General features: G+C 41.8%; 1 long non-coding RNA gene across 2 annotated transcripts in view; it reads right to left on the bottom strand.

Annotated features, from left to right (window-relative positions):
• The window catches only part of LOC309347130, a 31,422-nt gene that overhangs the window by 10,374 nt on the left and 8,587 nt on the right, over positions 1-12,461 (bottom strand). Inside the window, exon 1 of one of the 2 annotated variants that reach the window (XR_014158878.1) lies at positions 4,777-5,088. The exons of the other annotated variant lie outside the window; for it this stretch is intronic. This is a non-coding gene — a long non-coding RNA (uncharacterized lncRNA). Of the gene's footprint in view, positions 1-4,776; positions 5,089-12,461 lie in introns of those variants that run through there. 2 annotated transcript variants of the gene reach the window in all.

The raw sequence follows: 12,461 nt of genomic DNA, 5'->3' as shown, positions 1-12,461 counted from the left end.
TTCTTTTGTATTGGGATCTGCAATAGGGAGCCAAACAGTTTAATTAGGGGAGAAAAGCACATTTTTTGTCAAGCAACCAGAGCCATTTTCAGATAGTTTTGCACTTGAACATGGCGACCTTTTGCTCCATAAGGCTGTTGTGTAAATGCAACATTTGTTGCCTATTATAAACAGGGATGCTCAAGTGGTGAAGTAGGCACTCTGGAACATTTCACAGATAACACTCTTTTTTTCTGAAGAAAAAAAAAATCCCTCTCTGATCTGTTAATCATGCATCACAAATTGGTCTGGAAATTGTCTACCTAGATATTGGCTGAAGGCATCCAGTACTCTTTTTTCCCTCTTTTTAATGGCAAACACATTTCAGGAGAGCTTTGGCAGGGGCTTTAAAAAGCAAACACTATTTTACTTGGAAAATATTAATAACCTTTATGACACCTGCCTTTTGATCTTAAGAGAATCATTAGACAGCTTCCACGGCTGAAGCCTTTGCGGTGCCTTCTGAGCAACAAAAGAGATTAATAGATGATCAGAGAGTTTCTTCAGCTCAGCTAGCTGAGCAGTGGATAAGGATGGAAAGAGGCTACAGGTGTTTCTCAGGGCTTTTGAATGCACCGATGGAAAAGCTTCCTCCGGCCTTCCACACACTTGCTTTCGGCACATGTCAAGACTTGCACCTGCAGCACCTCTTGAATTTTGACCTAAAAGGCAGCAGATTCAGCTCATGTACTGTAAGAACCCTGCTGGTTCAGATAAAAGGCCTAGCTAATGTACTTGCTTAGTTCTTTTCTTGTATTTGTATTCTATCTTTCTTCCATCATAAAACCCAAGACTGCATACAAGTGGTTCCTAGAGATGCACCCACCTGGCACTGATCAGATCCAGACTTGATCAGCACTAGGTAGAACAAAACAAATTCCTTCCAGTAGCACCTTAAAGACCAACTAAGTCAGTTCTTGGTATGAGCTTTCGTGTGTATCTGAAGAAGTGTGCATGCACACGAAAGCTCATACCAAGAACTGACTTAGTTGGTCTTTAAGGTGCTACTGGAAGGAATTTGTTTTGTTTTGACTATGGCAGACCAACACGGCTACCTATCTGTAACTAGCACTAGGAAGGTAGTGGCCTCATGTGCCTTCAAACCATATCCTGGGACCTATTCTGTTTTCCACAATAGGCAATCAGATGCTTATCAAAAGCCCTAAGCAGAACATGAATATGAATGTATGAACATAAGAGGAGCCCTGCTGGATCAACTCAAAGACCCATCTAGTCCAGCATCCTGTTCTCACAGTAGCAAAGCCTGCTAGCCACAGCATGCCACCCTCCTGCAAATGCAGGAGCTTCTGCTTTTTGCCCCCAGCACCTGACATTCAGTGGTATACCACCTCTGATCCATGACTAATAGCCACCATTGACCTTGTCCTCCAAAGCAACTGACCAACCAATGTAATGAGCTGTAGGAAAGACTCTGGCCAAAGGAAGGAAGGGAGACAACTCAATGTAGCCTCTGTCTTTTTCCCAGTAGGTTACAACAGGTAAGATGATACACTTTGGCCTCTGCAAAAGCTTCCATGACAGACTTGCTTCCTGGTCTTGACTTGTAAGGAAACTTGGGTCACATCTACACCATACATTAAAATATGTCTTCTCAAATCTCCCATGAACTTTAGCTTAATCCGCACAGAGCTACAGTTGCCAGCACCCTTATTAAACCAAAGTTCCCAGAATTATTTGGGGGAAGCCATGTGCTTTAATTGTATGGCGTAGATGTGGCCTTGGTCCCACTTGCATTCCTTCTTGGCTTGGGCAGGGGCTGGGTCAACCAGAACCCAATTTCCAAGTCTTTTGCACTCCCCTCCAAAGTCCCATGGTGGATGCATCATTCTATCATTCTGTTCCTCTTCTTTCTCAACCTGTGGGTCCCCAGATGTTGTTGAACTATAACTCCCATCACCCCTAGCTAGCAAGGCCAGAGCTCAGGGATGATGGGAGTTGTAGTCCAACAACATCTGGGGACCCACAGGTTGAGAACCTCTGATGTAGACAACCCTGAGCTAGATGGACCAATGGTCTGATTCAATGTAAAACACCTTCCTATGTTTCTATATTCACCTAGATCGGGATTGACTACAACATGAATGTGGGTACTGATTCTGGCTATTGAGTCAGATCCTTATCTCCCTTACCCACCTGTGGATAAATTTGACTGGTGGGTGGGGCAAAATAACCTCAGCCAATGAGACATTTTGAAGTCACTGCAACCAGTTGATTGCTGGGACTTCAGAGAAGGGCTCCCCTCATAGAGAGCTCTGCACTGTGCTTTGAAGTGCTACCAATTGTTGGTGCTTCAAGAAGTCTCTTTTTTTCGCCCAGTCATCTTTTTACCTGCCCACATCTGATGTCATTAGCAGTCTACCCTGACTAGCAGTGGTTCTCCAGGGTTTCAGACGGGGGCATTCCAAGCCCTGCCTAGAGATGCTGGGGATTGAACCTGGACCCTTCAGAATGCAAAGCTGATGTGCTGCCACTGAGATATGTCCCTTCCCATTGCTTAAGGATAACACAGATTCCCTTTAATACTCTCCATGTTCTGAAAACTTGGCAGAACGCCATTTAACACCCCTCTCTAGCCAAACGGAAACACCAAGCAATAAATACAGAATTCTTAAATGGGAGGGGAAATGGTGGGATTAGATTTGGTTCTGCAGACTCCAAGCCCAATGATCTGCTACTAAGCTACAGACGAGTTGTTCCAGCTGCTCAGACCGGTGCGTCTCCTTATTCCCTCCTGCGATTCTACACATGCAACACTTTGTCTTGTTGTCACACACAAAGAGGGGGAATCGCTCAGGGAATTGGATTGAAGCCACATGTTAAATTGCTTGTGCAGCTTCTGTTATTGGGGCATCAGGCCTTGCCTGCTTCCCGTGATGGGGACATCTCAATCCAATCAGACATGTTCTTCATGATAGCGGTTTCAATCCAATTCAAAGGAAGAAGAAGGTGGTGGGGTGGGGGGGTGGGGGAAGAGAAGAGAATGAATGAGAAGACAGATTTCATATATTTTTCCCATTTGCCTTTGTCACAGGTTCAACTGTTTCCCTTAAACACTCCCATCCCCTTCAAGACATTTCCTGCAGAAGAACATTGTGTTATTCAGACACAGGAGCATGGGAAGTTGTCTTCTACTTAGTCAGACCATTGGCCTATCTGTTCAGTATTGTCTACACCAGGCATGTCCAAAGTCCATTTCGGGGGCCTAATCCGGCCCACTGGTCAGTTTAATTCGGCCCCTGTGGCAGTTCATTTCCTGGGGTAAAATCCTAAAAAACCCTCAACAACTTCAATCCTAAAAAAAGGCTAACAACTTTGGTTAGTCCTTTGGTCGGCCCTCACAGCCCTTCACTTCATCAAATCTGGCACTCTTTGAAAAAAGTTTGGACATCACTGGTCTACACAATAAGTAGAGTGTCTGTTTCAGACAAAGGGACACATTTCTTCATAGGCAACCTTCCAGGGGCCACATGCCAGTGGAAGGTGGAGAAAGAAGCAATATCAAAAGTGGGTGGAACAATTATTATTATTCATTTCATTTCTATACCACTTTAAGTTTTAAAGAAAATAAAATCTCAAATCAGTTTACAATATATTAAAAGATAAAATGAAACAAAGAAGAATGAGGAAAAACAAAGAATGAAGAAATTCAACTATAAAGTATATATTCAAAGCAAAATAATTAACATAAAAGAAAAACATTACCTTCAAGATCTCAAAACAGAACATTACGAAGGAGGTCAACTACAGAATGCACATTTAATGCAGCAAAGTTGACTAAAGCAATACCTTAAACATTTCAAAAGAAAACATGACTAAAGGAAGTCAAATATAAAGTGCACTTTTATAACAGCATAATCAACAAGAGAATAAACATTATCTTAAGCATAGAACATATCTGCTACTGTTGCTGCCAATCCTGCCAATGGTGGTTCATGGTGATTGGCTGCTGTGGCAGCTCAGGCTCGTTGACCTGGGTCTGCACTAAAAGACAGCCAGGATGGTCTGTGGCCTCAGCAGTGGCCTCAGCTTTGGGTAGCTAGAGTCAGACAGGGCCCTCTCCTCCCAGGGAAGGTGGAAAAAGGCCTCCAAGGCAGGGAGCAGGTCTTCTAGGACTTTTCTTAATGGATGCATTTATTCATTTAGCACATTATTATCTTTCCTCAAAGAAGCTCTAGGTGGCATAAATATGTCTCTTTCTCATTTTTGTCCTCACAACAATCCTGTGAGGTAGGTTAGGCTGTGAGGAAGTGTCTGGTCCAAGGGGATTTGAACCCTGGTCTCACAAGTTCTAGTCAGCAACTGTAACCACTTTATCACTATACTGGCTCTCTTGTTGATGTTGGTTCTTCACCCTCACTAAAATATAAGACGGAACCCTTAATTTTAGGTTTCCCCCCATGACTTTGGTTTCAGGGCACATTCGGGCACATTCAGCTGTACCCAGTGGGGGCTTCTACTCTGAGTAGACCCATTGAAATTTATGGATATGAACTAACTTGTATCTCTTCATTTCAATGGGTTTACTCCAAGCAGAACTTAGTTGGTTGCAACTCCTTGCCCTTCCTCTTTTAAGACACATCACACAACTTCTTACATTAATATAGGTTTTTATATGGTGATGATCAGAACTTTGTTAAAGAAAAGAAAGCGTGAGGAAGGTATGCAACAAACACCTGCCCCTGTAGATTTTTTTTTTTAAAAAATGATTATTTTTACCTTGGAATGAGGTCCGTTTGGTGGATTTCAATTCAGGAAGAACAAGAGCCTCAGCTGGATCTATGGACTGTTTCATGTAAGAGTCCATCAATATTTCATACTATTATTGTCTCTGCCTCCTCTTAGTTTCCTTGTTATCTTGCACAATGAGGAGGGCAGGGAGCTGCAATAAGATACATCAGTGGGAGAGTGTGAAGCGATGCTTCAGTAGCAGGGCGTTAGGCTTCTGATGCCAACAAGCCTCTCGACCTTGACCTCCTTTAAGTGTGTCCTCCCTTGGAGCCGTATAATTAGAATATAGCTCTTTCTTCTTGCTGTACTGTGAATGAGGAAGGGGGACAGCTTGAAAATGAAACTGGCATAAGAATGAACAGGGAGGGGTGAAATTGCAAATTTCAGTTTCTCTCTGCTTCTCAGTTTTTCCAGTCTTGAGTTCAGCCAGCATAATTCTGCACAAATTTGCATATTTTTTTTTAAAAAAGTAACTGTACACTCACAAGAATCTAGTAACAATTTAGTGCACATTTATTTTAATATACACCTCTAATAAACATATTTTTGCAAGCAGTTTTCCTTATATTTCACACATTTTGTATGTTATTTGCACTTTTAGCCACTTTCCCACGTGCTCCTTTCATTTTTCTCTCCATTGCTAAATTAGACCAGTGACCCATCCAATCCAGTATCCTGTATGTATGTGTCCAAACAGATGCCCACAAAAAAGGACATCAGTGCAACAGCAATATTTCCACTTGCGATCCTCAGGAAATGGTCTTCAAAGGCAAATACTCTCAAACACTGGAGGCAGTATATACAGCCATCATGGTTAGTAGTTGCTTATTTGAATAAAGAGGATATCATTCTTAAATAAGATTCAGGAGAATCTCAAGTTCATACTCAAAGATTACAGGGAGGTGTGCAACAACAACAAAACACAATGTAATAAAACATCACATCAACACCACACATTCTTCATAGTAAGATAACTGAGAAGCAACATAGCTACAAAGTTAGAAAGCAGGCAGAGACAGTAAAGTAAGTCTATTTTAGATTCCTGGACAGAGAGATATGTTTTGAGCTGGTGCTGAAAAATAGTAAAGTTGGTGCCTGTCAAACTGCCTTAGGGAGGGTGTTCCAAAATTGGGGTGCCACCACAGAAGAGGCCCAACAAAAAAACCCGGATCTTTTATTACCAAAATATCAGAATATTTTCCAATCCCGACAATCTCACACTGACCTATTTAAGGTTCACCCTAGTTAAAATTTACCACTTTAGCATTAAAAACACATTAAAAGCTTCTAATAACACTCACTATATCAGTAGAGTAATAAGCCTTCCCAAACTGGCCACAGCCATGAGATGATTGACCCAGCCAGTAAATCGGTGCCCTTGGCTTTACCTCTGCACGTCAATCAATTACAGTCGTCAATCATGCCCAAGTACTGCCTGCCTCAGCAGGTCTTACTGCTTAATCATATAACTGTTGAGCTAATACCATTCATATTTCTGGCCTTAAAAAACTCCTCTAGGAATTCTCATCCATTATGGCATCAAAATTAACGAGATCTTAAAGTGTGCACTATATCACTTGCAACTTAATACTCTGCTAAATGGAAAACATCAAAATTGAGCATAATTTATCACTATTTACATTTGCTTGTTAATTAGCAGTTCTCATGAATGATCAAGTAATTGAGAATAAAGAATTTTCTTCTTTTCCCAGAGAAGTTTATGGATGGGAGTGGATGTTCCCTCTTAAGTGTTTACCTGAGAGCAAGTTTACGTATCAAACTTAAGGGAGCACTGAGCCCCAATCATTTGCAAAAAAATGTGTATATTAATCAAAACTACATATGAAACCACATGATGGGAGAAATTTGCACTAAATTGCTGCAGGAATGTGGAGAACTGAATCTGTGACTGGGGAAAAAAGGAGAAACACAGAGAAGCTAAGATTGACAGATTCATCCATCCCTAAATCCTATATTTACTTCTCAGTAGACACAGATTGGATTGCCCCATAAAAGACATAAATGATCCCCTCCCCAGTAAAGTGTGATGTATCTATGCACCCAGTGGCGTAGCGTGGGGGGTGCAGGGGGGGCCGGCCGCACCGGGCGCAACATCTGGGGGTTAGGGAAATCCACGGGTTAGGGGGCGCAAATCCATGGGTTAGGGGGCGCAAATTACTTGCCTTGCCCCGGGTGCTGAAAACACACGCTACGCCACTGTATGCACCTCAACAAAAGCAGAAGATAGGAAACAAACTGCATTAGCTCTAGAGACGACTTTATGAAAATACCAGAGAAGTGTGGTTTTGGAAGCAAATCTATATTGTTAGTCACTCAGTGAGAACGATGTAGACAAAACATTATTAATGCTAACTATGTCTGGATTGCACATTCAACCAAGATAGGAGTCAACATGTTTGGTAACATCAAAGGGAACCTGATACCTGAAAGTATAAGAAGATTAACGTTTACAGTGATCTGTAGGTTTGGCTGTTCCAGGGAGACTAACAGACACAGCCAGGAGGGACACTTAGTTATAAATTGGCATGGGAATCCTCTCATGTGCTTAACAAAATCTGGCACTGTATATAAACTCATATTTGAGGCCTTTTCTTTTAAAACCCCCTACTACAAGCCGCGGAGAAACATGGTCTATAATGCTAACAGACAAAACAGTGAAACGTGAGCTGTTAAGGCTTGCCTAAGTTAGACGGGTACACCCCACGGCATGAAAATGTGTCAGGGTTTCTGAAAGAGGGAAGGGGTGGGTGAGTAAAGGAAGCATATAGCCAGTGTTTGCCATTCCTTCCAAAAATAAAGTTTTTTGTGGGGGACTTTGAATAAGGAAACCACTTCAAGACTTCAGCTCCTGCAATGTGGCTTTCAAGGATTTTCCCGGAGATTCTGCTATTGAGTGATTTATGGCAGTGGCGTAGCGTGGGGGGTGCAGGGGGGGCCGGCCGCACCGGGCGCAACATCTGGGGTTAGGGCAAATCCATGGGTTAGGGGGCGCAAATCCATGGGTTAGGGGGTGCAAATTACTTGCCTTGCCCCGGGTGCTGACAACCCACGCTACGCCACTGATTTAGGGCCCTTTTACGATGCATTCAGGAACATTTTGCACTCCTGATGGTATTGGGGTGGTTATGCACAATCCAGCTTTCAAAACCATTTGTGGCTGCAAAAGTTTTGTAGTGGACATACCACTTTGGAGCATGTCCTATACCATCCTACTGCAATTCTGTCACTTTTTATACCAACAAATGTTCCAGGTTTTTCAATGTGTCCTGCTTTCGCTGTGCCATAGTTGCCCTCCAGATGGCAATAAGGCAGTAACACCAGAGAAGCATCTCAGAACAGCTAATAATGTGTGGACAGTCCAGTATAAATCCATCACTCATGCACTATCATTGCATCAATGATATGTTGCAGAAAATATATGCAAAAATCCCCCAGTCTGTAGCAGCCCTTACACAGCAATTCTGTAGACACTTTACACTGGAGTAAGCCCCACTGAATGGAATGGGGCTTTCTTCACAGTAAGATAGTGCCGTTATGACCTACCTAGCTGCAGCCCACAGCTAGTTACTTGATCAGTAGATTTCAGAATGCTTTGCCATAGATTAGCAAGTATTTCTGATGCTAAATGGTCAAACAGTAGCAGCAACTATGGCTGTGCAAACACTATACCTTTAAAGCATATTTGAAGCACAATCTTTCCCCTTAATGAATTCTGTAGTTTGTTAAGAGTTGCTGGGCAAACTACAGCGCCCACAACACTTTGAGATAAAGGCTATGTTTTAAATGCATTTTAAAGGTACAGCACACCCAGAGCTTAAATTATACTGCTGAAATTAAAAGCACTTGAGGCAAGGAGTGTGGGAGGAGGACCATGAACTTCATTCCAATCTGTTACTCTTGAACAGTGTTTGGCTTCAGGGCCTGGCTGCTGGATCCTATGATTCTAGTAAAAAACACCAAAACAACACACCAAAACATGAAATCTGCCCACCCCTGTGATCAGACTTATCTCTAAGTAAACATAAATAGAATCAGGCATTAACATCTAAGGTGATTCAATAAAACCAAAATGCCTTTGGGATGCGCCCTGCACTCAGTAACTCCAAATAAATGGAAAAACACAGTGCCAAGTTTCCTCTCCCATCCCCCACTCACCTCCTTCTTGAGGAATGATATATAGATCTTTTTTTAAAAAAACTATAAAGATGGAGCCAATCTGCTCCCACATGTTGCTACCTACCCAATTTGGCAACACCAAAGTATAAATTGACTATAACCTTGCTTTATGAACAGCTGCTGGAAATTACCACTCTGCTCAAAGATAATTGGCAATTAGTTAAACAACACTCATTAAACTCTTTTCTCCTGGCTCCGGCTGGTGCGAGTCAATCTTCCAAAATTTAAATTAAATAAAATGTTGTGCAAACTTGTTCCCGTATCTCTCTTGCTACCTGAAGCAACTCACTAGGAAAAGTATAATTTGCATTATCCTTTGAGGCAACAATGATGGAAGACTGCTAATATCTGGGTTCTTGGCCAAAGCTGGAAGACTTGCTAGTCACAAATGCAGCCATGTTAATGAGAGATAAGAAACAGTTTCACATGTTGAATAAGATGTCAAAGTTAATTGATCCTCTAAGAATCCCGTTGAGATAAGCTAGTATTGTATCTATTTAACACAGTGTTTTGCAAGGTTCCTATCCTCAAGGAACATTCCATATAAATTTATATGTCATATCTGAAAGGCCTGGCTATCAGCCCACTTGAACTAAGAGCATAGAGCAGGGATGGCAAAAACATGGCCCTCCAGGTGTGGCTGGACTACAACTCCCATCATCCCTGTCCATTGACAATACTGGCTGGGACTGATGGGAGTTGTAGTCCAACAGCATATGGCAGACCACATTTTTCTCATCCCAATCTTACAGCTCATCCAACACTTTTAGCCCTTTCCCCACAGGTAGGGGACCTTTGGCTTGCCATATGTCACTGAATTACAGCTCCCCATCAGCCCTGGCAAGCATGGCCAATGTCCAGGGATGATGGGAGTTGTAGTTCAGCAACTTCTGAAGGGCCAAAGGTTCCCTATACCTGGTTTATCGCAATGTTATACAACCATTCTGCAAACAAATCGGAAGGGAATCACTCATAAAAATAGCTGACATTGTCTATCCTCCTCACAAACTTTGTGTGAAGAAATCAGGGATGAATGCTGAATACAGCTTGTCTAGAAATCCTGTAACATCAGTGAATTTGTGTGTATGTGAAAATACCTGGAAGATTTCCACTGAACAGAGTGAAACCTTTTTGACCATTGCATTGAGATCTGCCTTGTAAGGAGACTGTAGCCTTCTTCATATGTCGTGCCTGAAAAGGAAGCATCAAGCCATATATATGGTGCCTTCCTAACTTCCTTCATTGAATGGGGTAATTCCTACGATTTCATGAATGCAAGTAGAAGCCTCTGCATGGTTAGGAACCTTGCTTTATGAAGCAAACACAGGTAAATAGCTCCTCCACCCAAACCTCCGTAACTTAATGTGGGATGATCAGGAACAGGAAAACTGGAGTAGGTATGTATGTATTTTCAACAAGGGATGAAATTTCCTGATCTGATCTGATCTTCCCTTGAACTTTAACTAAAGCACAGGAAGTCCGGAAGACTACTTATCCATTGCCTAAGATTAAGATGGGTTTGCTAATTTTGTATGAAGGAAAGTCCTTCCTATTGCACTTTTAAAAAAAATAAAATAAAAAATTCCTACATTGATTTCTTTTAAAAGTTTTTAAAAAAGTTTTCAAAATTTCTTTATTTCTTTATTTTGGCAATGTATATAACACTTAATTACATTGATCTCTATCTGCTGTTTGTGAAGGTCAGTAAAATGCAAATACAGGTCAACTGTAAAATAAGAATTAATTTAATATTCCTTCTGGAATAATGAAAAAAATGTTTTTTAGTAGCTTCTGGAAGTTCAACAGGGAGGGGCTGCTGATCTGACATCAGCTGAAATTGGGCCCACAATACTCAATGCACAGCTCCTGATGGATATGAGCTTTGCTTCTGAGGCATGGGAGACCATCAAGGAAAATGACAAACAGCTGTCAGGTGCACAGTAGACAGTCTCCCCAGCTTCCTGTGCTTAGAGAAAAGCCCAGCCAAGGATAGCATTGTGTTTTCTGAAAAGGGAGATACCCTGCAAGGCACTAGAGTTCAGATCACCAGAGAGATGCTTTGCAGAGTGAAAGAAAAGACCCTTCACAAACACTTTGTGACCACCTTGGTCAGAAGGTAAGCACAACAAAACTCTGCATCCCACCTGTGAGAACATCCCCACTTTTTTCTCCCCTTTGATAACTTTTGGATGCATTCCTTTTCTCATTATTTGATGGGTGGTAAAAAAGAACAGCAAGACAAGTTTTCACCACCACATTATCTCTCACACTTGTACCAACATACATTTGAGGCTGCATGGTTGTATGGGGAAGGTGTGCCTCTCCAGATGTGGCTGGAATACAACTCCCACCCTCCCTGACTGTTTCACATACTGGAGGGGTCTGATGTGACTTGTAAGTGCAACAACATCTGGAGGGCCACACAGTCTCCATCCCTGCTGTATCACCTGATTAGGGTTTCAAGTCATATCCCACAACTAGCAACTGAACTCTTTCCTAGCCCTAGAAAGCTTTCTTTGCCCTTCCTCCCTTTTTATCAGTCCCGCCTGCCAAAGGCCTCATGCAACATGATGCTTCTGTAAGTCCCTTGCATTTTTATAGGTCAGCTGACCACAACCGATACTGCAAAGAGGAGCATAATAGCCCATCATTGGAATGACTGTTGAGGAATGCTGTGGAGCTGCAGCAAGAACAGTGAATGCAGAGTAATGAGCTACCACACCACAACATTGTTTAAGAATACCTTTCAAATTTTAACAACTAGCTAATAATGTAAGCAGTGTTTTATTTGGAACAGGATAAATCCATTTGATGTAACTTCAGCTTAAGCATCCTGAACTGTCTGAAGTCTCCCCCTACTGGTTAACCAACACCATTTCCAGCATGGTTAACTATCTAGTTTACATTGGAACATAGGGAGCTGCCTTATACTGAGCCATTGGTCTTTCTAGCAAAGTATTGTCAGCAATGACTAGAAGCAGTTCTCCAGGGTTTCCAAGCAGTGTTCTTCCACAACCCTACTTGGAGATTCTGGTGATTGAACCTGAGTCTTTCTGCATGCAAGCAGATGGCCTGTTGCGGAGCGGTGACCCTAACTACAGCCATGACAACAACAACAACAACAACAACAACAACAACAACAACAACAACAATTAATATGTTGTCCATCTTACTGGGCTGCCCCAGCCACTCTGGGCAGCTTCCAACAATTTATAAAACCACAGGAAAACATCAAACATCCCTAGACAGGGCTGCCTTCAGGTGTCTTCTAAAAGTAAAATAGTTGTTTATTTTTTTTTTTAAATAATTTTTATTGATTTTACAACATAAACAAAAAACAAATAAACATAACACGACTTCCCCAAACCTCCCCTTCCCTGCATCCATATTTTAAAATTTTTAGCAATTCTTCATCCCATTTTTATATTTAATTCTCTTTAAAAAACATTCTATTTTATAAATTTCAATTTATAGCT

This window comes from Podarcis erhardii, assembly GCF_964252035.2.
Source record: "Podarcis erhardii genome assembly, chromosome: 7".
In the NCBI taxonomy this organism is placed as follows: domain Eukaryota; kingdom Metazoa; phylum Chordata; class Lepidosauria; order Squamata; family Lacertidae; genus Podarcis; species Podarcis erhardii.
Note: the sequence above shows the minus strand (reverse complement) of the source record. Positions and strands in the feature narration are given on the sequence as shown.